This window comes from Muscardinus avellanarius (genome assembly GCF_963383645.1).
Source record: "Muscardinus avellanarius genome assembly, chromosome: 14".
Taxonomy (NCBI): Eukaryota; Metazoa; Chordata; class Mammalia; order Rodentia; family Gliridae; genus Muscardinus; species Muscardinus avellanarius.
Genome location: NC_137800.1, coordinates 3440380 through 3464075, shown reverse-complemented (window position 1 = coordinate 3464075; position 23696 = coordinate 3440380).

Sequence of the window (23696 nt, the reverse complement as noted above, 5' to 3'; positions counted from 1 at the left end):
TTGCCTGCTCTTCTGTGACTTTTCTGTTAACATTGCCTATTTCACTCTGAAATCTACCTTTTCCCTCTTTCAGTGAGCCTAGTACATATATTGGATCAGTTCTCTGCAGTTCTGGAAGGGAACTTCAGACATTCAGTAAAAAGATTGACTTTATATAGATTTATGCTCGTCTTCAGCCATGGAGACATGCATGCAATTTGACTTCAACTATGAAGGAAGATCTTTCTGCTCAAATTGCTAGCTGGTGCAATATAAGCCTGGGCCTGCTGATGGCAATTTGGAAAGAACCCACCAAAAATAAATCCATGCCAGTGAAAGAAGATAATGTTGGAAAGAGAAAGGTTTCAATCTTCAGGCTCATAAATGTCTTTCTTCCTTTCTTTTTTTCTTAAGCCAGTGTGAGCAGGGTTTCTATATCTTTCAACTGAAAGTGTTCTGAGGAAGAATCAATCCTTCTATTGATGATGAGACAGAAAAGTATAATCGTGACGACATGTCAGTGGGCTCTCAGAGCGGGCACTGTTTAGGATTATTGTCTAATGGCACTGACAGCATCGATTGTTGGCGTATACAGACACACGTGGACAGCATTTCGGCTGGCAGATTCCTGAGGACAGTAAAGAAAGGCTGGATCATATCTTGAACACTGCTGCATCGGAGATTTCAGGCTATTTGCTTAGAGGGGCAGGGCAGACGGATGTGTCATGCACTGTGGGTCTGACCTTGAGGACTCCTTGACACCCGTTACAAATAAGGTGTCCTCAACTTTAACGGGGTAAATGGATGCACAAGAAAGTTGTTTTGTCCTCCTCAAATCACATACAAGGAATAAAGGAGAGAGTCAGATTTTAAAATCAAGTATATCTGGCCTGAAAGGATATATCCATCTACTATCAACTTGCTCCTAACTTTAGTGACACTTAGTATTTTACCAACTCAAATAGCTAGCCCCTGCGGTGAGAGATGCTTGATCAAAATGCCTTCAGCCATGAACAGCCCCAGAGCCCCACATCTTCACTACTGGAGTTTCCTTTGAATTCTGGTTTCCTTACTTTTAGTGTTTGTAGGTAATGTGCTTTATATATGTCATAAATATACTATAATACATACATTCTTCAAATTAAAAGGATAGTTTTGCCAGTATTCCATTTTTTGACTTTATGTTCTTTACAAAGAATATTTAATATTCAATACTACTTAATTGAGCCTCACTAGGACACTCTGTGAGGGTCTCATTTACATATGAAATGATGGAAATGTGAAAAACCAACACAATACAAGAATGGCAGAGTTGAGCATATGAAGAATTGGATTGTGATGGGGAAGAGAACATTTAAAGACTCAGACAGACACCTCTGGGCCAGGTGTGCTGGCAGGCACTTCTAATTTCAGTACTTCAGAGGCTGAGACAGGATGATTGCAGGTTCAAGTTCAGCCTCAGCAGCTTAGCAAGATCCTCGGGAACTTAGCAAGACCATGTTTGAAAATAAAAAGTAAAAGGGGTGGAGCTGTATCTCAGAGGCAGAATGGCCCTGGCTTCCATTCTCAGTACCAAAAACAAAGCTCATACCAAAGAAGAGCATATGCTTTTCTTTGGGGGCAGTGGGCATGGAATCCAGGGGCGTTCTATCTCTGAGCTATACCCCCAGCCCTATATTATTCTTTGATTTTGGAATTGGGTCTCACTAAACTGCAGAGAACCTCACTAATTTCTGAGGCTGGCTTTGAACCTGTGATCCCTCTGAGTCTCCCAAATCCTGGGATTACAAGCATTTGCTACTATGCCTGGCTTAGCATATGTTTTTGCTTTATCTGCAGTTCACAAGGAAATGGAAATTAGCCTTCCAGAAGAAACACTGAGATTAGTTGTAATATGATTAAGCAGGTATTGTTATTAAACAGGTATACATATGGAATGATAAACATTTATAAATTCACCAAATTCATAAAAGTAGTTTCTAAGTTCCACTCTGGTATTCACATAATATAAATCTGAAATTTGTAGATTAACTGTTTCAAAGGAAGAGAAGCCAAGATGACTGAAGAATTCTTAGGAGCACCCTTAATCTAGTTAATGTATATGGTAGGACTTAGAAATTTACAAAACAAGCCAGTCACTGGGTGGATTTGAAGAGACCTCTGCAGAATCAGGTATGTGTGTGCCAAGTGTCAAGCTCATCATTCCTAATTTTCAGGACAGCCCCATGTAACAAATTTTTCACCAGAATTCAAGTATGCTTCTTGGTGACTCTAAGAAGACTTGGCATATATAAACACTGTCCATGTTGCCAAGTTAGATTTCGCTTATAGTAGTGTGCTTTCAGTGTAAGTTATTTTTAATAACTTAAATGAAAAGTAAAATTCATTCTCAATATATTAAGGAGAAAATATATTTGTTAAAGTTATTAAATGAATCACAGAAGAGTTAGGCACTTAAGGATAAGCTAACGGAGAGAGTGCCCAGAACTGTCACCCGAGCTGGCCTTGTGCTGCGTCCTGCCCGCGAGCCTCAACCTTCAGAGCATCATCAAGCCTCTTTGTTTTATTAGCCTGCCTTCCAAATCTGCAGCCTGTCCACAGCTCCTACCCCGACCAGAGCAACAGAGCAGTCTCCACACACAGACTAAGTGTGCATAGAAACTTACCTCGCATGCATGTATCCCAAACAAAGACACCAAAAGATATGTGCTTGTAGACACTACATTGGAAAGGCACTACCTAAAATTCAGAGACCAAGCGAAATTCAGGGAAAATGCTCCAAAAATGTAAGATACCTGTATTAGTCGGGGTTACTGGAGTAACAGAGCTCACGGGGTTTTAAAGGGGATTCATCGAATCGGTTTACAGCCCAAAGCAATGTTGTCCCAACTGGTCACCTGTACGTGGAGAGCCCAGAAACCAGCAGCTGGCCAGACATTCCAAGACCCAGCATTTCAGAATAAGAACAACAGATAACACAGTCCCAGTCCAAGATGGACGGGCCTGGAGACTCTCCAGAGAAATGTTGCTGAAAGTTGAGTTGGGCTAAAGCCTGATATCCCAGGCCAGGTTAGACGTGCTGTCCTCAGGAAGAACTACGTGCATCCCCTCAACACAACCTAGCAGAACAATGCTACCCACATGCAAGGCAGGGCTTTGCTTCTACTCTATCCTTCCACATGCCGGTCTTCTTACTAGCAACCCCAATCACACAATAATCCAGCCCAGTCGGCGGCCCAGGTTAACCATCTCAGTATCCTTCTTGGCACGTGCCCTGTTTTACTGCTCTGAAATAAATGATTCCAAAACATTGTGTCTTAGGACAGCAGCTTGTCATGTGTCCTGGTTCTCTGGGTAGACTGGAATGAGCCCGGCAGTTCTTGCCAGAGGCTGTTCTTGCATTTATAGCTGGAGTGGCTGGAGCCATGTGGCCTAGAGGTAGAACCAGGCTGTAAGCTGGTTCAGGGGTGCCAGTCGGTTCATCTGGGGGTGCTGAACCAAGTGCTCACACATGCCTTCTCTTTGAAGTGTGGGATTCTCATAGCATGATTGAATTTGGTAAAAAATAAAAGAAGAGTGGGTGTGAGTCAGAGACACAGAGTCTGACCCTTGAAGTGCTTTCCTGGACGTGAACAGCATCCAACGCCACATTCTACCAATCATAGCATCTCCCATATTCAAAAGGCAGAGTGTCGATTCTGCATGCAAATAGCATGCAGAATTGGACCGATTGCTGTGGCCACCTCTGGAACATGCAATCTGCCAGCTTGCTGTATGGAGCGGGACAAATGGAACATTTTTGCTGCTACCTAAAAAAACAAACACACAGTCAGGCATGGTGGGGCACATCTTTAATCTTAGTACTTGGGAACATAAGACAGGAGGACCACAGGTTTAAGGCTAGCTTTAACAACTTAGTGAGACCCTAAAAAATAAAAAAATAAAATAGGTCTGAGGGTGTCTCTTAGAGGCAGAATGTGCTTGAATTCAGTCTCCTGTACCAATAAATATACAAGTAAATAAATAAATAAATAAATAACAACAGAAACATAACATGCATACACAGACACGGAAAAATATGCAGATAGACAGATATCCCACACACATACTATCCTGTAATTCAATAAAATTTACTTCTGTCTTGACTTTACTGAGGTTATTATTATAGTAATGATAATTAATTCTTACTTTCTTGCCTGAAGAAGTCATGAATTGAGATCAGTCACTGTGACAGAAATAAAAAAGAGAAAAACACAAAACACAACTCAACACCCTTTTATGATGGAAACTCTCAGTAATTTGGGAAAGAATTTACCTTAACACAGAAAATGTCATCCACGACAAACCTAGAGCTCTCATACCAGGTGGGGTGGAACCTGGAAGCATTTTCTTTGAGATTAGAGACAAGAGAAGGATGTCTACTCTTACAAAGTCTTCCAGAGAATCAAACAAGAGAAAGAAACAGAAGAATCCTAAGAGAAACAGAGGGAGTGAAATTGTCTTTGTTGACCACAGGATTTAATAAATAGAAAACCCTAAATTTCTCACTAAACAAATGTTAAAGATGATAGGCAAATTCACTCAAGTTGAAGGACACAAGACTAATATACAAAAAATCAATAACCTCTATATATTAATAACAATCAATCCAGAATGGAAATTAAGAAGATAATTTCCTTTAAAATAGAAACAGCAGAGCCAGGTGTGGTGCCACACTCTTGTAATCCCAGTACATGAGAGGCTGAGACAGGAGGATCGCAGGTTTATGGCCAGCCTCAGCTACTTAGTGAGGCCCTCTGCAACTTAGTGAGACTCTGTTTCAAAATAAAGAATGAAATATAGGGCTGGGGGTGTAGCTTGGAAGTAAAATATCCCTGGGTTCAAGCCCCAGCACCTCAAAATAATAATTAATAATAATAATAATAATAATAATAATAATAAAACACAAAGTACAGAGCATTCATTTTAACTAAGGACGTTTAAATGTGTACATGGTAAACTATAAAGCATTAATGAAAGAAGCTGAAGATGCTAATAAATACAAGGCATACAATGTCATGGCTTGGAAACATATTTTTAGTTAAAATAATCATAGTATCCAAAGTGATCTACAAATTCAATGAAATGCCTATCAGGACTTTTATTAATTAATTAATTTATTTATTTATTTATTTTTCTGTTTTAAAAATTTTGTATTGGTGCATTATATTCATATACCATATTGGGGTAAAAAACTTGTGTGTAAATACATGTATACATCACTGATTTAACTCCTACCCAATTCCCACCCATTCTCTCCCCATCTCTCCTACCCTTGCTTGCAATTAAATTTACTCAGCCATTAAAAAAAAAAAAAACCTCAATTACATCATTTTCAAGGAAATGGATGGAACTGGAGCACATTATGCTAAGTGAGATTAGTCAGTCACAAAAAATAAGAAATCAGATGCTTTCCCTAATATGTGAGAGCTAGGGAGAAATGGGTCATAGGAGGAACTCTAGATGAAAAAGGAGATCCTATAGAGGAGCAAACAAGACAACCTAAAGGAGGAGAAAGGAGGGGGGAAGAGGAAAATCTCTAAAACACACAATGTACTTAAACATATAAAAGTCAACCACTATCAAGGCTTTTATATTGTTTTTTTGTTTGTTTTAGAGAAACCGAACAAGTAAACCTTAAAAATTTGTATAGAATGGCAAAGACTTCTGAATAGCAAAGACAATATTAAGTAAAAAACAACAACAAATATAGAGACCTTAACATCTTATCATCTGACTTCAAAATATACTACAAAGCCTGCCAGGCATTGTGGTGCCCGCTTGTAATCCCCGCTCTTGAGAGGTTGAGACAGGAGGATCGCGCAGGTTCAAAGCCAGCCGCGCTGGCTTAAGAGACCCTGTTTCCAAATAAAAATATAAAATAGGTCTGGGAGTGTAGCCCAGAGGTAGAAGGGATTCCAGGAACCCCAGTACTATATATATATATATATATATATATATATATATATATATATATATATATATATATATATATATATATATTACGAAGCCTAGAAACCTATCAAAATAGCATGCTACTGGAAGAAAGACAGACACACTGGCCAATGGAACAGGGTAGACATTTCAAATGGTTGATTTTCAGTCAAGTGATTTTGATAAAAGTGCCAAAAATATGTAATCAAGAAAAACAGTCTATTTATTAGAAATAGGAAAATTAGTTATTTACTTACAGAAAAATAAAATCATAACCTTATCAGATTAGAGTGTCAAGGAAAGAGAAAAAATTTGTTTTCTAGGTTGGAAAAATCACTTTTGAGATTTATTACACAGGATGACTATGGTCAATAATAATGTATGGGATACCTTTGGCCTGAGTAGAAGAGTAAATTTCAAATATCATAGCACAAAACAATTGTTACAAAATATGATTGATATGTTTATTATCTGGATTTCATCATTCCACATTATATATATATATAAAACATCATATTTCGTATATATAATTCAATCATAATTTTAAAAAATTAAAGTAGGATAGTATTTTTTGTAAAAAACAAACAAACAAAAAAAAAGGAATAGGGCAGTTTGGGGTGGAGGTTGGATGCAGAACTTTCCTCTTCCAGTAGCAGTGAGGACCCAGGTTCCTGGATCTGGTTTCCCTGGTGATGGTGGTGGCTGATGGTGACTGTGGCTCGTGCGTGCATTCCTTTCTCTGAAGACAATTTTCTTAAAACAGTTCAACCACAAACATGGAGCAGCCTGGACTATCAGCCACAGCTCTGCTGCTTTGAGCTCAAATCTCTAAACGCATATCCTCCTTAGGAAGGAGGCTGCCATCACTGATGTTGCGTATTAGAACAGAAACTAAAAGTTTCATTCATACTATAATCTTATTTCTTAAATATGAGGCTACTTTTACCTTAGAAAGAACACTGTGAATGACATCACCAAGGTAATAGCCTTGATATCCATAGATTAAATTAAAAATTAATGGTCAACTTCACACCATCTGCTCTTGAAAAATCAGGGCACTGGTGAACACACTCAGCTCTGTAGAGAAATTGCTGCAGGTCTGGGAGAATTACAGAGAAGACTGAAGGTTTTCTTCAGATTCAGTCACAGCAGGAATATCATGGACATCCATCAAGATATTTAGAGGACTTACAGACACCTCTTAGAGCTCATCCACACCCAAAGGCTCCACTGATCTTTGGAAAGAGCTTCCACACACCAGGAGTGCAAAGACATCTCACCGAGTATATGAACAATCATGAAAACGAATACAGGTGGATATATTGAGTTTCACCAGATAAAAATTGCCATACACCTTGAAGTAGATTAAAGCATAGAAATGCTGAGACTGGCATTTTTCAACCCCCTTCTCAATTTGCCATCACTGTATGTGACTAAAAGACTACTAATTTTAAACCAACAATGGGTACATGTGAGTGACAACTCTGAGCATCCTAGTAGAGAAAGAAATCCGGGGGCATTGACACTCCGTAATTTAGGTCCTGACTCAACTCCTTTATTTTCAAAATGAGAGCACTGCCCTGCAGGAGGCCCGGTATCTTGAATCCCAGGGATCCTGAGACTCTTCTTGTTCAGAAAATAATTATCTGGTCTTCTGCTGAGAAAGAGGACAGAAATTGTCATGATGAACTGAGAGGGTGGAGGGATGTCTAACTGCTGTGTAAGCCTCAGCCAACCTTTCTTTATAGCCCTGCCTTATTTTTCCACTTGAAGAAAATTGGAAGCTCTTCAGCAAAAATACAGTTTCTCCTAGCCGTCCCTAATTTCATTTCAGGATTTGGTTTGCTAGCATCTGATCGATGGGTTATCATGGCACCATATTCTTCCTATATCACTGTTCTTTTCTTGCTACTGCTGTCCTATTTATATTTATTTGTTAAGTTTTGGCTTTTCAAAAATGCATTTTTAGGAGGTTTGAGGCACAACAAATGCAAAATTATACATCAATTCTCCACTTTAACCCTTGGTGAATATTATCCTTTTTCATAACCTGAACATGATTCAACTTTTGATTAAGAAAACTGAATGACTGCTTAGTTAAGATAGCTATTTGGTTAAAAATATCAAAACAGCAATTCAAACTAATACAATTAATTCATTTACTGAATCTATGCATCTAAATGATTAGACTAATTTGCCTGATTATTTCAAAGAATAGACTTATAAACATATAAACTTCCCAAAGTATGAATATACATGCCACGTATAAAGTAGTTGTTATTAGAAATTAAAGAAAGGTTGTCCTGTGGAGGGGAAAAAAATGCATTTCAGCAACCCTTAAATGAAGCCAGAACCACAATTTTAAAGCTGACTTCTGGTTGCTTGGGAGGGGGCAACACTGGGAAGAAAGTTAGCAGACTGAACTTTGGGAAATCTGCAGACACATCAGATGCTGTGACCAGGGTTAAGAGAGCAGACTCCTGGATGGAAGGGCATCCGAGGGACACTTTCATAGCATCTGTTGTGTGGTGTTGGTCAAATCACATTCTCTCTCTGTGCCTCAAGAGTGGGCTAGATCTACTCCTAATCTTGCTGAGTTATGCCATGAAGGGGTCATTTGAAGCATGCCTGGGTATAGAAAGCCATCACTTGACCCGATCTCTGTGGTTCACCGCCAGCTCCCACAATACAAAGAGAACGAGCCCAGCTAGATGGCCAGCACTGAGCACTCATCTTTGTGGAAGGTATAATTCACTGGCACCGTGGCCAGCTTTTCTTCCACAGGTGTAGAGAGGCCTCAGCAGAACCCATGATCACCACACCCCTCATCCTCATCTTAAGAGAGGTGCACACTTGTAATCCCAACATTTGGGAGTCTGAGACTGGAAGATCACAGTTCAAGGACAGCCTCAGCTACGTAGTGAGGCCCTCTGCAACTTAGTGAGATACCCTTTCAAATAAAAAAAGAATAAAAAATAGTGCAGGGGGTATAGCTTGGAGGTTGAATGCCACTGGGTTCCATCCCCAGACCCACAAAAGAGAGAGAGAGAGAGAAAGAGAGAGAGAAAGAGAGAGAGAGAGAGAGAGAGAGAGAGAGAGAGAGAGAGAGAGACATCACCAGCTCACCAGCTTTGCCCTACCAGAAACATGCCATGCTAGAACCCATATTTAAGCAGGTAGGAGGTTCTTCTGGGTCACATCCCATAACACCAGGACTCCATCCTTCCTCTTTATCTCACAATCAATGCCCAGGATTGAAGCTCCTCCTTGGTCTAGGTTCTACAGGAACTCCTTAAGAAACGGGTGAACTCCCTGCCTCCCGGTGTGTCTGCCCACACAACCACACACACAACTTTCAGAAATTTATTGACAATATACATCTGGCAGGGTCCCTGCCAAAGTGGAATAAAAATACAACAACCAAGAAAAAAGTAAAGATGAGGCGACGTGTCTTAGCCTGCGGTGGCAGGACAGAAGTGAGCAGGAGATCCTGCTTCTGTCTCCATCCCTGGAAGGCTCTCCAGCTGCACTTCCCACATAGGCAGATGGACCACAACCCACTAAGGACCTTGCTTCAGCCTCAGCCTTATTACAATGCCAACACATCTGTGTTTAGTCTGTGCAACACCTACCCTTGTGTATGTTTGTGTGTCTCTTCTTTATGGCTGAATAGAATTCCATTGTGTGTGTGTCCCATGATGTTGTAATCCATTTATCTGTGGATGGACACTTAGGCTGGTTCCATTACTTGGCTAATGTGAATTGTGCTGCTATAGACATTGATATGCATGTATTGCTATAATATTCTCATGTTATTCCTTTTGGAAGACTTCCCACTCCACGAGTGTTATATCTGAATCAGAGGTATGTTCATTCTCAGTCTTCAGAGAAACCTCCGCATTGATCTCCATGGAGCCTGTCCTAAATTGCAATCCCATCAACAGGCTATAATGGTTTCTATTTCCTCAACTCTCAGGCAGCAGTTATTATTGTGTTCTTGACGATTGCCATTTCTAATTGGGGTTGCGTAGAATCTCGGTGTAGTTTCGATTTGCCTTTCTCCGATTGCCCATGGTAGTAGACACTTTTTCGTGTGTTTATTGGCCATTTGTACTCATGGGTTTTCAAGGACTTAGATCTGGCATCTCATTCAGAAGTTCTGCTCTCAGACTCTATTCCTCAGTATGAGGTGGGGGCTCCTCCTCCCACTGCACTGATTAAACCCTTGGCATCTCTTCAGCAAGGCCTTTAGCATACTTTGGGTTTTCTTACTTTCTCTGTCTACATGACCAGGTTGAAGGTCTTTGGCAGGCAATATTCACGTCCTATTTTTATTCTTCCATCTATAGCAGAAGTGATTAACACATGCATGTTGAATAAATAAGCCATTCTGTCCTATTCTTGACCATTTTAAAGAAATGTCACATTCTTAATGCATTTAGTGTCTTTTGCAAATGTTTTAATTTGTAAATTTTAAGGTGCTTTGAGTTTATTTTCATAAAATTTCTAAACCTCTGAGTTTTATACCCACATATATAAAAATAAATAAAATAAAAAATAAGATAAAGAAATAAAAAAGAGGCATCCATGGTGCCACAGTAGTGTAAGTACTTGCTCGTGTGTTACTCTGATGTACAATAAAGTCTTCCTAGAAAGAGCCTATTTTCCCATGAAAGTTGTGGCAAAGATGTATATACTATGATTGGATAATCTTTCTTCATCACTACAATACAATTTCTACACCGAGCAGCGTAATCCAGAGATATGGTTCCAGAAGGATTTTCTTTTTAATTCCGAAGTGATTATCACTTGGCAAAAACAGCGAACTCAAGCCTTTGGGTTCTTGAAGGTCGATTCCTAATCTCTGAGATAAATGGAATATATTCAAGATAGAGTCAAGCACTGCTATTTGAGAAGGTGTCAGCAAGGTCAAGTCTGCAAATGAGAAGCCCATGCAATCCACTAGTCAAAAATAATACATGGGAGTTTAACAGAGAAATACTTATTACCATTCTTGCTAAATGTTCCTCACTGATATTTCTTCTGAAAAGCAGCGTGTGATGACAGGAAGGGCCAGAGAGGACCAGGGTGGTTCTCTTAGGCTATAGGTCATGTGTCCTAAGCCCATCACCTGGTCTTAGAGGAACTCAAACCAGATGGAGGAAAGTTTGGCTAGACACAAGCAGTAACCCAGCTTTAACTTTGTCCTCCTGTTCCTAAGTGCTCAGTTGGGCATCCAGCTCGTTACGTACTCATGAAAACATCCTGGCATTGTGTGCACATCGCTGTGCAATTGATTTGGACAATATGATAGTTGGAGAATGATAGCTAACACTCCAAGTATAAAAAGTATAAGGACACGCAGAACAGAAGCACACCGCTTTTGTGATAATTGAGTTTCATTCCATTTTAGCTATTTAAAAAATAAACAATAGAGCAGCAGCTTATGAATGTGGTTCCAGAAAATGACTGAGATCATAGAAATCAGAAACTACTGACATTCAGAAAACGTCCGAGCCATCGGTCTTCAACACACGGCTTAGAAAAGAGTTTCCTTCTACTAAGGAGCAAACTCTCTTCATAGCTGAAGCCTGTTAAATCACAGGATTGGGGGGAAAAAAACAATAACTTTTCAGTGTTTCCTATCTCCAGGGCAAGAACAATTTTAATATGTGCTGCTCTGAGTGTACGCAAATGCATCCTTTTCTGGAGCCAATGGGAAGAAATATTTCCTAAGTAAAACTGCTTTTTGTTTTTTGACTCAGAGAACTTAACTGGCCTAAGGGGAAGCGTGGGGCCTCTGATGCTCTGGGCTGGCTGCAGCGCCTGGCGATTCCATTCCAAAGGTGAGCACCGAGTTCCTGCTTGGAAAGCACCCGGCAGCAGTTTCTGTTCTTTATAATGCAGCTCAGGGCCAAGGAGCCATGTGGAGAAATTGTTTCAAAGCTCCTGCTTTTAGCAGGACAGGTTGGGAATTCTTTGAGAGACTGGCACTCTCTACTAAGGCAGTCAGACTCAGGACACACCTTGTCACTGATTTACATGCATTTAATAAAATCAGACATAATAAAACAAAAATTTGATAGGGAAAATCAATCTGAGAGTAACTGCTTCTGGGGTAATTTTTCCCCTGTTCCTACCTCTCCCCACAATCTGTCACCCCTTGCTTTCCACTCTAAGTGGTTAAAATACCTTGAATAATTACCAAATTACCCTAGACAAGTTACACTCACTACTAAACAGGAGGCTCAGACAAGCTTGCAGATTTTACAGAAGTCATTAAACATGGAGGGTAGCTTCAGTGGATCTGTGGAATGTCTAGAAATAACAAGCACAGTCTAGGATTCAGGGTTCTGTAAAACTTCCTGAAAAACACAGACTGTTATTTAGATTTTAATGAAGAATTCACATCAATGCAAGTGAAAAGATAAAAATTATTCTATTTTTGAAATGAAGCTAAATTTAACTCAAATTTTTTGCTGTTAATAAGCTAGTAGCGTTCAGAAATGCCAGAAAAAGAGAAATACTAGCAGGTGTCTTCTGAAACTCTATTCTGTTTTGCTTTATATTTTCTACTATATAATCTCTTGGTATATTGTCAAATTAAGAATATGAGAATCCTGGTATAAATTAATAATGAATTAATGTCAGGCATGTGACACATACTTGTAATTCCAACAGTTGGTAGCCTGAAACAAGAGAATTGCAGGTTCAAAGCCAATCAGAAACTTAGCGAGGCTCTCAGGGAACTTATTGAGACCCTGTTTCCAAATAAAAAAACAAAATGGGGCTGGGAGTGTAGCTCAAAAAAGAAAGGAGTTAATTCATTATAATGAACTTAAAGCAGCAAGAAATAGACAAATAATAGTAGCCATGATGAACAGGAAACTGTCCATTTGGGCTGTTTAGTAAAAAGAGTAAATGCAAACTGAATGGTCCATAGATCAATATTAACATTATACACAGCATCTATAAAGAGATTAATATTATTTGGTTCCTTTAGGAAACTTGTATACAGAACACAGTGTGACTAAGAAACAACCTAAATAAACTGGACTGGTCTTGAACCCCTGGGCTCAAGAGATCCACCTGCCACCAACTCACCCAGCTGGCTACCACTGTTTATTTTTCCATTAACATGAAGCAAGAAGTTAGCAAAAGAATTATATACAAACTGCCTATGATAGCTTGGGATACAAAGATATCAAAGATGGTACAATAAGCCTAGAAATAATTAGCATGATATGCATATAGGATTATCTTATGCATCATCAATTGGATAATATCTAAATAGGCAATCTCTTTTTGCTCCTGTCTGCAAACCACCATAAATTTATGAAATGTTAGAGTTTACTGGTACAGTTACTGGTAAACAAAATACATGAAATAATTTAATATGTGGATTCTTTCTTGCTTAAAATCTTTAGATGTATTTGACTATGTGAATAATTCTATTGTTTGCTTAATTTTTTTTAGTATTTATAGTTCATGTGATTTCTTCCTATTTTACAACTCAGTCTCTAGAAGTATCCAACACATAATAGACACTTGATCAATATTTGTTACATAGTTAATAAATGTTATTAACAATAGATGACTAGAGAGAGTGTACAAGACCTCCCTGTAAAACAATAGAAGATTAGAGATAGTGTAAAAGGACTTCCTTAAAATTTTTTAAATTACAGAAATGAATCCATGTTTCAGCTTAATGGTGATACAGATTATAACAAAAACATTCTGAGCAGTTCATCAACTTCTTTTTTGTTATTATAAGTAGGGCAGCAAGAGGAGGAAGAAAATGGTGACTGTGGGACATAGCACACCCCAGTAGCTGAGAAGAATGTATACTCTACTATTCTGAATGAAAAATAGTCTGTATATGTCTATTAGGTCCATTTGGTTTATAGTTTTCTTTAGTTCTGAAGGTTCTTTACTCATCTTTTGCCATTTAGATCAATCTAGTGATGTGAGTGGTATGTTGAAGTATTACTGTATTTGGGTCTATTTGAGATCTGATGTCCTGAAGGGTTTGTTTTACAAATGTGGGTGCACCCACATTTCAGGCATAAACATTAACGATCATCATATCTTCTCGCTGAATTGTGCCTGTTAATAACAGGAAGTTCCCTGCTTAGTCTGCTGTGTATTAGTTTAAAGTCTGTTTTGTTGGATATCAGCGTTGTCACCCTGTTCGCTTTTGGTCTCCATTGACATTATATATCATTTTCTGTTCTTTCACTTTTAGCCTACAAATATCTTTAACTATAAGGTGAGTTTCTTGCAAGCAGAATATATTTGTTTGTTTGTTTGTTTGTTTGTTTGTTTGTGGTACCGGGGTTCCTGGAAACCTTTCTACCTCTGGGTTACACTCCCAGACCAATTTTATGTTTTTATTTGAAAACAGGGTCTCTTAAGCCAGCAAGGCTAGCTTCAAACCTGCACGATCCTCCTGTCTCCGCTCCCAAGCACAGGGATTACAAACATGCACCACCACGCCTGGCAAGCAGCATATATTTGGATTATAGTTTTTAGTGTACATTGCTAGTCTGTGCCTTTTAATTAATGAGTTAAGGTCTTTGACATTCAGTATTATTATTGAGATATGATTTTTGATTTCTGTCATTTTGTGTTCTATATTCTATTTGATATATTGTTATTTCTTCTTTTCTTATTTGCCCCTGCAATTAAATTGATCTTTTCTCTGGTTCTGAAATTTGCTTCTTTTTTCTTCTTTATGATTTATTTCCTTAATTTTTTTTTCTAGGGTTGATTTAGCATTCATGATTTTTTGAGAATCTGCTTATCTTGAAACACTTTTATTTCTCCATTAATTTTGAATAATAACCTTGCTGGATATAGCAGTTTTGGCTGGAAGTTGTTTTCTTCCAGGGATTAGATTACATCATACCAGTCTCTCCTGGCATTCATGACTTGGGTTGTAAAGTCTGGAGTGAAGTTTATTGTTTTGTCCCTGAATTTCACCTGTTCTTTTGTTCTCACTGCTTTCAAATATCTTTCATTAGCCTCTGTGTTGCTCATTTTGATTATTACATGGTGTAGGGAGGTCCTTCTTTGATCTTGTTTTAATGGTTTTTCTGTATATTTACTGTATGTGGATGTCCAAGCCTCTTTCCACATTTGAAAAATTCTCTGAAATTATTTCTCTGAAAAGATAATGGACACTCTTGGTCGGTGCCTCTATCCCCTTTTTAATGCTTTTTGTCCATAGTTAGGACATTTCATATTGTCCCATAGTTGTCTAGGTGCTATTGTTATAATGTCTTCTTCATACCGATGACGGTGATTTCAGTTTTGAATAAACTACCTTCAAACAGTGATATTCTGTTTTCCATTTCACCTAATCTTTCAGAATTTCTTTCTATTGCTGTCTTCATTTCATTTATTGACTCATATCATTCCAGGGCTCTTTCTGATTTTTTTCTTAATGTCTCAATTTTCTCTTTTATTTCCTGTATACTTACTGTGAGACCTTTCATCGTACTGAAGATCAGGATTTGTAATTCTCTTTCTTGCATTTATTATACGTCAATATTTATAATTCTTACCTCCTCACTGTTCTTTATTCTCATATTTTCAGAATTTATGGGTTTGGATTTCTGTTGTCTTGGTATCTTCTTTTGGTGTGGGATACATTGTTGAAAAGGTGCTGTTCCAGATCATTTTGGAAGAGATGGTTCCAGCTATTTCTCACACTTTAATATTAACTCTAAAGACTATATCTAATATAACTGCACTGTTGTTTAACCTATATATCATCAAAATTGAGTTGCTCTGGGGTACCTTCTGCTTACTGTTATGGTAGCATTGATGAGTTTTAGGTGTTAAGGTCAAGTGTTCTGTCTGCCACTACCTTTATAAAAAGTCATCTTAGTGGTGTGGGCAGAATAATTTGTGAACTATCATTTTTCATAAAATTTGACATGCAGTCTCTTGAGTGTTTCTTCTTAAAGACTGTGGTTAGTTTATCTTTGTTGCCTAATTGTCCTTTCCTGTGAATCATATCTGATTCAATTTTGCAGTAGGGATTTAGAGGTATCAGCAGGTTCATGCATGGGTAAGTAGCGTTGTTTTCAATGGTGAGAGTTAGGTAAGGGAGGAGGAGCTGGGGTGATGGGTACAGGAGTAAGTTAAATTAGAGGATTTGATTAAGTTGAGTATGAATTTAAGTATAATAAAGTAGTATCTGGTTGAGATGAAAGATAGCAATAGAGTAGGATTTTTATAGTTAGTATAGAGTATTTAGGTAAGAAAATATGAAATATCTTGAATATAAAACAAGGAGATAGAGTAAGAAAATAATTCTGAGAGAAGAGAGTAGATTGGATACAGGGAAGAAGTTTGTAAAAGGACTGGGGGAGGGAAAAAACAAACATGAACAAAATAACAAAACAAGCAGCAAAAACTAACAGTAATAAGAGGAAATCAAAGACAAACAACAACAACAACAAAAAAAAAACTAGCAACAGTGAGAAAGAAAAAAAGCAATACTGCAAATTTACACTTATAGGGCCCATATACTACCGCAAATTATGGAGTATATTCCAGTATCTCTCCTTTGCTCAATAACCTATTGTCAACTTTTGGACCCACTTCTGGAGTGTTTGTGCCTCTCTCTTGTCTCTGACAGCTTTGTACTCGGGTGTCAGGGCAGCAGAAATCATTGCAAATGAGTTCCATGTAACTCAGAGTTCTGAGTTTTACCTCTCTGGGGTCTGTACTCTCTGACCCTGGACTTCTCACTCTCCGGTCCTGGGCTCTGCACTCTCTGACTTTGGGATCTGCTTGTCCAGGCCCTCAGCTCTGCACTTTCATGGCCTAGGCTCTGTGCTTCCCAAACCTGGGCTCTACACCTTCTGGCTTGGTCTTTGCACTTCCCGGTACTAGGTCTGCACTTCCCTACCCATACTGGTGGAGGGTATCCTGTGCAATCTGGAGTGATGCCCTGTGACCCTATGCTAGTACTGTGCCCTGGGCACTATGGGCATTTCCTGCGTCTTTGTGAGTTATAATCTGACTACCTCAGTGGAAGGCCACCAGATCTTAGCCTGCCAGGGGTCCTCCAGCTACTCTGGGAGGTAGTTCACTGAGAAACATGGTTAACTTACTTTCCTGCAGAATACGCATCTGGAGGGCACAGTGTTCTGCTGTGGTGCCAGCTTCTGGTGAGCACACACGTTTTGGATCTTTTTCTCCATCTCTGAAGCATGGTGCTGGTAACTTAAGATGTTGGACTTCTGCCGCCACTTATTTTACCTCAGGTCCCTGGTTTACTTGCTGGAATTTCTTTTTTCTTTTTTTTTTTTTTTTTTTTTTTGGTGGTACTGGGGTTCCTGGAAGACCTTGTACCTCTGGGCTATACTCCCAGACCTATTTTTTATATTTTTATTCAGAAACAGTGTCTCTTAAGCCAGTGCGGCTGGCTTTGAACCTGTGTAATCCTCCTGTCTCTGCCTTCCAAGTGGAGGGATTACAAGCATGCGCCACCACGCCCAGCAAGTTACTGGAATTTTAAGTGGCTGCTGAGCTGGCAGTTGCAGTCCAGGTTCCATACCAGGTCAGTCATATGCTCAGGCTCTTTGCTGTGAACCTCATGTTCTAACTATTAGATTTTATTTTACTGTGGTTCCTTTTTTGTGTTTTTTTTTTTTTTTTCATATGTATCTTCGCTGTTTGTTTTTCTTGTCAATGAGCAGCCTTCTCAGTAGTTGATTTTTGTTTGTTACAGTTACTGGGGTGTGCTATGTCCCACAGCCGCCATTTTATTCCTCCTCTTGCTGCCCTACTTTACATAACAAAAAGGAAGTTGATGAATTGCTCAGAATGTTTTGATTATAGGCTGCATCGCCATTAAGCTGAACCATGGACAAAGGACAAGCTTCCTCATAGTGTCCAGGACGTTCATAGAAACACTTCATGGATCTTAGGCTGTGTGAAGAGGTGTGAGAACATCTGAGAGAAGAAAGCTAGCAAGTATGGAGGTTGGCATGGGTGCTGGTCCCTCATGACTCATTCTTTGTCAAAACGCTCGGTTGGGTTCTGTAGGGTTAGAAACGCGAGGTCAACTGTGTGGTTCAATGTTACAAGAACCTTGTCTCCAGTTTTTGTTTGGAATTCCCAGATGAGATCACTCATGGTAAAGTACAAATGGCTATGTGTTGTAGACCAAGAGCCTGAGAAATCTAACATATTCTACCCTCTATCTTGACATCCCATCTGCATCTCTCCAGCTTCCCTCATGCAAACAAAACACATGACTAAGAAGATATTAGGACTAAAACATGTCAACGTATTCCTTTTATGGAAAAGAAAATCAAGAACTTATAACACAGGGATTGGCCAGTGCCTTATGGTGGATCAGCCATTGTGAGAACCTAGCATCTACTTGCAGTTTATTATTTAACAAGTTAGCATCTTCTGTGGCAAATTGATTCCTATGGGCTACTTGGTGTGCTCTGTCAAAATGGGCCTCCCTGCTGGAGACATGAGACTATTGGCTGCATTTTAATATAAGCTGTTCGATGATATATTTTTATCACATGAAATTTTAGTTGACACTAAAACAGTATGGTGTAAATTGCCTATTTGAAAACTTTACCAGTCATACATATGTTGCTTAATTGGGTAAGAACTAGGAGCTTATGACACCATAAATTTAGAAAATAGTGGAATGTTATGTAATATTTACTCAGTGTTCAGCATGAATCTCTTCTTATCTCTCCTCTACACTCAGTCAAATTTATAGTACATTTGTGCAATAAGACATATTTAAGCATTTTAAAATTTTATTTGAATTTCCTTACAAAGAATGCTTTCTAACACAGATGAAGAATTAAATGCCTTTGAATACATTTTGAGCTCTGTGCAGTATACTTTGTTATGATTATTTGTAAGTTATGTGGAATTTAAAAGCCACATTTTTATTTCTGTGTATTTCAATATAAAATATTTTCCTTAAAGTAACATCAGTACTTAGTATACAGTATGTTTTGTTTTCAATTATAATTATGATGACTAATTAGAAAGGAGTTAATAGTGTGCAGTAAATACCTTGCAGAATAAATCAAGAGAGAAGCATTTTTTTGGCTTTTGAATATTGCCAAATTCTATAGAGTATGCTATTTGGGTGTTTTCTAGAAACAATGCCTATTGTTTGATTCAATTGGCTGTTTACCACAAAAGTTGGCATCCCCGTGGATTGTACTTTTATCTCTGCATTAGTGAAACTAACAGATTAGACCGTGTATTTTATTGAGCAGAAATGGAAGGATTTTGAGTTTTGGAAGGCAGCTGGTAGAGCAAGCTTACAGAGAAGAATAATTGTGATGTTTGACTGTTACAAAATTGAGAGACAGACAGCCACCTTGGGAATGAATCATTAGGACCAGAATTTAGTTGTTTGAAACATGTTGATCCATGCAGTTATCAGGTCTAACTGAAATGACCACTTAGACTCCAGAAAACCAAAGATGTCTAAGAGTCAGAACACGTTTTGCTACTTCAAGAAAAAATTTCCAACAATCAATACAAATGAAAGTTTCTGGGGCCTCCTGATGGAGGAGATTATCTCTTCCTGTCTCCAGAAACTAAAGGAATAAAATGTGTCTTTACAAAGGGGACCCCTGGCATTGAAGGTTTCAGGTATTTATATTTGATAAGTCACTAGTCACTGGATGTTAAAAAAAACATTGAATTTTGTTAATTAGAAAAAACTGAAAGGGAAGAATACACAAAATAGCCTTCAGACATCCCTTTTTCTTCACTTCTAGAGCAAACCACTCCAAAGTGCAAAAGGGACCACACCAGTTACACAGTAGAACAGCTACCGATAGATCCAGTACTGGTCCCAAGGCTCACAGTAGGAAATGGGTGTGTGCCACCCATGTAAGCCTGGAAGGAATCTCAGAGTCACATTTTCAGTGCTATAAATGCATAAAGAGATAAAACAAAGACGAGGAGTAGATAAGAATCTATGATCCCATGGAGGAAAAAACATACGGATGTGGTAAGTGGAGTGGAAGGGGTGATATGAGCCCAGACCCCCAGGTTGAAGGACCTCAGAGTGGAAGATACTGGATGAAGAATAGCAGCTGCGGGGCGGGAGCCTGAGCACCGACACCTTTGTGAACAACCTTGCACAGGGTGGTCAGAGGCTGTGGGGAGGATTTTCCTATAAATATTTTATTGGGAAAAAACATTTTCATGTGAGAGCAGCTTTTCAATGTCAGAAGGTTCAGAAAGGGAAAAACCTCATAAACAGAATAGGTGAGTGAATCTTTTCTACATCTGTAATAGTAATAACACATAACATTCATAGAAAAATACACTATAATGTGAAAACTTTGATAGCAGACAGATACACCTATATAGTCTGAAACAAATCTACTCACAGCAAGTTGATGGACACTTTTAAATATGGGGTGACCATATTTATTTGATAGTATTTCACTGTATATATATATATACTTTTGCAAAAAAAGTTATTTATGTATGTATGTATTTATTTATTTATTCATTCATTCATTTATTTATTTTTGGTGGTACTCTGGTTCCTGGAAGCCCTTCTACCTCTGGGCTACACTCCCAGACCTATTTTATACTTTTTTATTTGAAAACAGGGTCTCTTAAGCCAGGGATGCTGGCTTCCAACCTCCTTGATCCTCCTTTCTCCGCCTCCCAAGCGGGGGTGGGGGGTGGGGGATTACAAGCGTGAGCCACCCGATGGGCGAAAAATAGTTATTTAAATGAGACAAAAGCATCACCTTTGTCCCTTGATTTTGCCAGCAGAAGTCATCTAAAGCTGACAATATCCTCTCCTTGCACCTTCGTAAGGTATGTGTCTGTGAGCCCAAAGCCAATCGCTTCACAGCAACCTTCCTGGCATATCATTCACACATGTGTGGACTTGGGGTACTTAAACTAGGTTTCAGTATCCTTAGTGATTGTAGTATGGCCCCCCAGCCATTGACCCTGCTTCTCACTGGAACATGATTTTTATATTTACCTCCCTTTCCCTCTAAGGGAGCTTACTAACCCTCCCTGCACCTCATTTCAGCTTTGAAGCCTTTCCTCCTCTGCATTTGAGCATGCTCCCTGACAGGCAGCCTGGCTCCAGTGACCCCTGCAGTGCTGTGCTTCTCCTCTGGTGAGAAATCCTGTGTCTTCCATGGCTGTTTCTCAGAGGTCCGTTTTGATGCTCTGTGTAGTTTTCAGCAGATAATACTACAGGCATTCTGTTTCTTAGCAACTCACCCCACCAGCAGTGATTTTTGTTGCTGTTGTTGTTAAATGTTTGGATTAGCAGTGTGGTCACTGATAATAATGATTTCAACATTGCTGGAATTTCTCTACCACATAGCCATCTTTTTTTACTGGCACACTTATAGGGTAAACTGGGCCTTAGCCCCCAGGACTCAAAATGTGACATTTTGGACACAGGATTTGTAGAGGTGACTAAGTTAGAATGGGCCATTAGTGTGGCCATGGTCCTATCTGTGTCTTTTTTCTTTTTATTTTTGTGGTGGTATTGGGGTTCCTGGAAACACTTTTACTTCCAGGCTACACTCCCAGACCTATTTTATACTTTATTTATTTATTTTTAATTTGGAAACAGGGTCTCTTAAGCCAGCGCGGCTGGCTTCAAACCTGCGCTATCCTCCTGTCTCCACCTCCCAAGAGCAGGGATTACAAGTGTGCACCACCAAGCCCGTCTGACTGTTGTCTTTATATGAAAAAAATTAGGAACAGACTTGGAGAGAGAGAGACAGAGACAGAGACAGAGACAGAGAATATGAAGACAAATGGAGAAGAAGACATCTGCAACTCAAGGACAAATGCCCTCAGCAAAGATCCACCTGGCTGATGGTAGCTCATACAACCTTTCCTGACTTCACCTCTGTAAGAATAAGTTGCTATTGGTTATGTAGCCACTCTGGATGTCCAAACGACTGTCACTCATTTCTTAAATTCATCACGCATTACTTTTTTGTTCCTTACATTTGTCCTCCATTGCTTTTTTCTTTCAGTACATTCAGAGCATTTAGCAAGAATCACTGGATCCCGTTATCCCTTCAATTATGAGCTCCCGTGTCGCCAGCATGTTCTCTTCCACTGTACATCTTTGTATTCTACAGCAGGAATGGTTTCACAACACATGGCTACTGTTTTCCCAGGGATCCCAGAAGTCTACTTTGGATCAGTGATGACCAGAAAATTAGCGAGAAATAGTATGTATCACTAAAATCTTTATAAATCATCCTTGTCGGGCTAAGTTAATACAAGCCCAGGTGGGAGCCTCTGGGAGTCAGCCTTTGAATAGGGATACCCCAGTGGGAAATGCAGCTGTCAGGGGTGGAAGAAACAGGGTTGGTCTTATGATCTTGCACAAAAGACTGAGTCAATCTCCAGGGAGCCCAGAGCCTAGGTAGCTCTTAACATTTGCTCAGCATTGAAGCACATTCTTCATCCTGGTAAGAGCCATTGGCTGTGGCTGCTGCAGGGGGAATTACAACCTTGGGTGCAGATATTCTCTTTGGAGGCATCATGATTCCAAACAAAAGACTGACAATTTCCATGTGAGACTAAACTGTGAGGTTTTGGTCACCAGTGCTGTTCCCAGGGGTGAGAGTGAAGCCTTCCATCTGGAGCAAAGGACCAGGACAGGATAACGTAGCATCTATGGCTTCTAGAAACCAGAGAAAACTAATAAAAAGGACTTCAGTTTAAGCAGGCATGAACATGAGACACAGACCCTGTCTGCTCTGTTATTTAGGCGATAAGTAGAGACCAACCCCTCTAGTCCCAGCCTCAGAAGCAACCAAGTGTTTTGTTCCAATCCCTGTCCCCAGTCTCCACACAGGAACAGACACTGCTTCCGTAAGGACACTGAGGACAGAATGTTCAGTCGTGGTGTGCTCAAGCCTCTGACTGATAATATTTATTAAAAAGTGTAAAATATTTTCAGCGTTGGAACACAAAAAAAAGCACCATCATTAATATCACGGAGTTAGTGTGTTGTTTTCTTTCCATTAATTCCTCATCGACCCACCCCTCACCGATCCCATTTGCATTGTAGTCAGATTCAGTTTGGGTTTTATGATTTTTTGGAGATTGCTTTTTAAAGTTTGACTTTGTTGAAATATAACTGATGTATGATAATGTGTGCCAATTGAAAGTGTAGACTGTGATGAGCCTAAATGTTATTCATACACGGGAAACCACCACCTTCCACAAGACACAAGGCGTTTCATCATCCCCTTAAAGAGTCCTTGGGTCCAGATCTGTCTCTACCTAGCCCCAGGCAAGCAAAGATCTGTTTTGCACCCCTAACTATGAGTTTGTATCGTTCAGTAGTTCATGCAAGTGGGATCATGCATTACATTCCCTCCACTGGCTTCTTTCATTAAGCAGTACCGAATCTGAGGCTGGTCCTCACTATCACGTGAATCTGCAGCTCATCCTATTTGTTGGCCTGAAGTGTTGCGCAGAGAAACCACATCCCATGCCGCTCACTACTTCATGCACACTGTATTTGTTTATAGTTTGGGGCTATCTGGAACAAATATTTGTACACAGATAGCTTAGAAATGAAAATTTTTATTTCTCTCTCATAATTTCAGAGTGAAGTGCTTAGAAATGTTTTAAGAAACTGTCAAGCTGGGCTCCAGTGCCAGCAGGGATGTACTCACTCATCTGCAGTGCGTGAGAGATCCAGTTCCATGTCCTTG